We start from the raw sequence: 2,552 nt of genomic DNA, 5'->3' as shown, positions 1-2,552 counted from the left end.
ACTTCCACATTATTTGAAAGCTATACTCTTTACTAGCAAGAACTTAGTTTTTTTTATACTCCGATAATTGTTCATCTTGTTCTAACCACTAATCAAAGGATCTAGTTGGGGGATAAAGTTTTAATTTTCAGGTTTCGCCTATCCACCCCCCCCTCTAGGCGACTATCAACGACAATGACAGGGAGGCGGGGGCATGGACGCGCCAGACGCCCACTCTCCATGCTTAATTAGTAGTAGGGATAATACAAAAAAAGACCTGCATTTCGGTATTTATGGAATGTTCACGGGTTTGCAGTGTCCCTGAGCTACACTATAACTAATTAATTGTTACGCTGAAATAGTTTACCAAGCACACAGTAACGTCCAATAACAGTTTCGGCTATGCGTGAAATTGCATGGCACAGTTATTTTCTGACGCCATCAGCGGCACAGCACATGATCAGAGATAGTTTAAAGACCTCAACAGGTTAAGGTCAGTATCATAATTCCATAACCAGGTAATGAGCTTCCCCCGCTGCTCATATTGAGCTGCACAAGTGCAGCACAAGATATGGCCGCATATTTACACTACAAAGGTGCAGCTTTGCTAACAGCAAGTTGTCCACTAATAGTCAAATCTGCTCAGTGCGTTACAAAGCCTTATTTCACTAATAGTCTGACAAAAGTCATTGTTCCTGCCAGGGATCTGCACGAACCAGAAACCATCAGGAATAAGCATCGCTGTCTGAGAAATATGGCACAGGCTTCAGACTGAATGTTTGGCATAGCCTGTGATACAGCCTACAGCTTCAGCACGAGACCAAGGGGACTGTGATCACTGGTAGAGATGTCCGGAAGAATATATGAATCATGCACTTTTTCTGCGATTGATTCGGACACAAGAAAGTAATCCAGGCGCCAACCTTCAATCCAATGAATAAATCAAAACAAGTGAAACAGTGAGAGTGATCTTGACTTATGCCGGAATAACAAATGAGTATACCAATTTTGATCAGTGCTTGTGCATGATGGATGTAAGATTGCTCAGAAACCATGCTAAATTACAGAAGTTTCCATGTATTGTGGCACAAATTGCTAAAATCATAGGTATGTTTGTAAGTGGCACATAATCTCAAGGATGTGTTTGAAACAGCACATAAGGTCATAAACGCACAATACCAGGTGGCAAAGCCCATATCAATATATCATCCAGTACATATACTACATACCTTTGTTTGTCTTCCGGGCATTATGCTTGTACCCCCAGTAACTATAGGCAACAACATTAGGATGTTGTTTCCAAAACGTATCAACAAACCCTTTGGACAAAAAATTGGTCCCAAATGATTATGTTTCCTCGTTTGTGAAGCCTGCACTTCTACGATTTCCCTGGAAAACAGGTATTAAAAATGGGTTAAAGACCATGTAGAAAAGATAGGTGAAGTAGCTAAAGCAAAACTGGTAATGTTTACGGTTTACCACATATTCCAATCTGATGGAGGGCACCGAGCATATACATATAGATATGAGCAACAAGGAGTACAGGTTGCTAAAAGAACAACACCATGACAATGCAATGTAAGGTTTATCGGTTTCTCACAACTTTGGGCAACAATTTTCTCCACTCTTCAAGCTTTCTAAAAAAACTGGAACAGAAATCTCAGACCTAACATGGGTCCAAAACCATGGCTAAACTTCTCAGTCATTCTACTCTATTACAGGGATCAAGGTGTTTATAGCATAAAACAAACAACCAAATAAGGATACAATTAAGTGAGAGACTAAAAATTAACAATACATTCAGCATAAAAAATTCAAACAGATGGTTACTCACAGCAGGGTCATGTATAACAATCTCCTGATGTGCACAATTAAGATCACCGGTTAGTATGACAGGCTTCGATTTCTCCAATTCCTGCGCAATCATAAGAGACGTGTATGGTCATCTCAGAACTTAGCAGCATGAGATACAATGTGCCGTGCTTTGATCACTACTGAAGTCCGTAAATGGAGGTGAAATTGTATTTGAAAAAATCATGCATAATTCAGCAGCATGGTATTGTTTGCACAGTACAACAACCACGAAGAATGCAAAAGGCAGGTTTAGAACTTTATATGGTCATAGGTGTGTGCCCGTGCGTTGCTACAGTATCTTAAAATTTGGTTCAAAATAGTGATGGAAAAATAACAGGTGCACGTGACAAGCAATAGTTAAATGCTCGAATGAGAGGTAAGAGCTCGTGATTGTATGTCCAATGTGACTATCAAGGGTACGAGAGGCGAGACGCCTCAGACAACAACGCGAGATAACATGGTGTGAATGATCATGAGCCTAAATTTAATTCATCTCCTACTAAAAATGGTAATATTGAAGAACAACAAAATTTTATCGAATGTTTATATTGATATGAATGTTTTTAAAAGGCTCTTAAGTACTTATATTAATATTTTTATACATTAAAAAATAATTGTATGGGCCTCTATTTAAGCCTTGTCCCGAGCCTCTAATATCTCAGGGCCGCCACTGCATGGAATCCTAGGTACACATTTACATCCTTTGGCTTCAATCACAG

General features: G+C 39.5%; 1 long non-coding RNA gene across 1 annotated transcript; it reads right to left on the bottom strand.

Moving 5' to 3' along the window:
- Positions 1 to 447: 447 nt before the first annotated feature.
- Positions 448 to 2,080, bottom strand: LOC103626435 (uncharacterized). The gene is made up of 2 exons (XR_552949.3): positions 1,209 to 2,080; positions 448 to 902 (listed from the first exon to the last, which is right to left on the bottom strand). It is a non-coding gene; the product is annotated as an uncharacterized lncRNA (long non-coding RNA).
- Between the last annotated feature and the right edge of the window lie 472 nt (positions 2,081 to 2,552).

The sequence above is a fragment of the Zea mays genome, chromosome 5, assembly GCF_902167145.1.
Source record: "Zea mays cultivar B73 chromosome 5, Zm-B73-REFERENCE-NAM-5.0, whole genome shotgun sequence".
NCBI classification, from domain to species: domain Eukaryota; kingdom Viridiplantae; phylum Streptophyta; class Magnoliopsida; order Poales; family Poaceae; genus Zea; species Zea mays.
The sequence above is the reverse complement of the archived record's forward strand: the minus strand, read 5'-3'. Positions and strand labels throughout refer to the sequence as shown.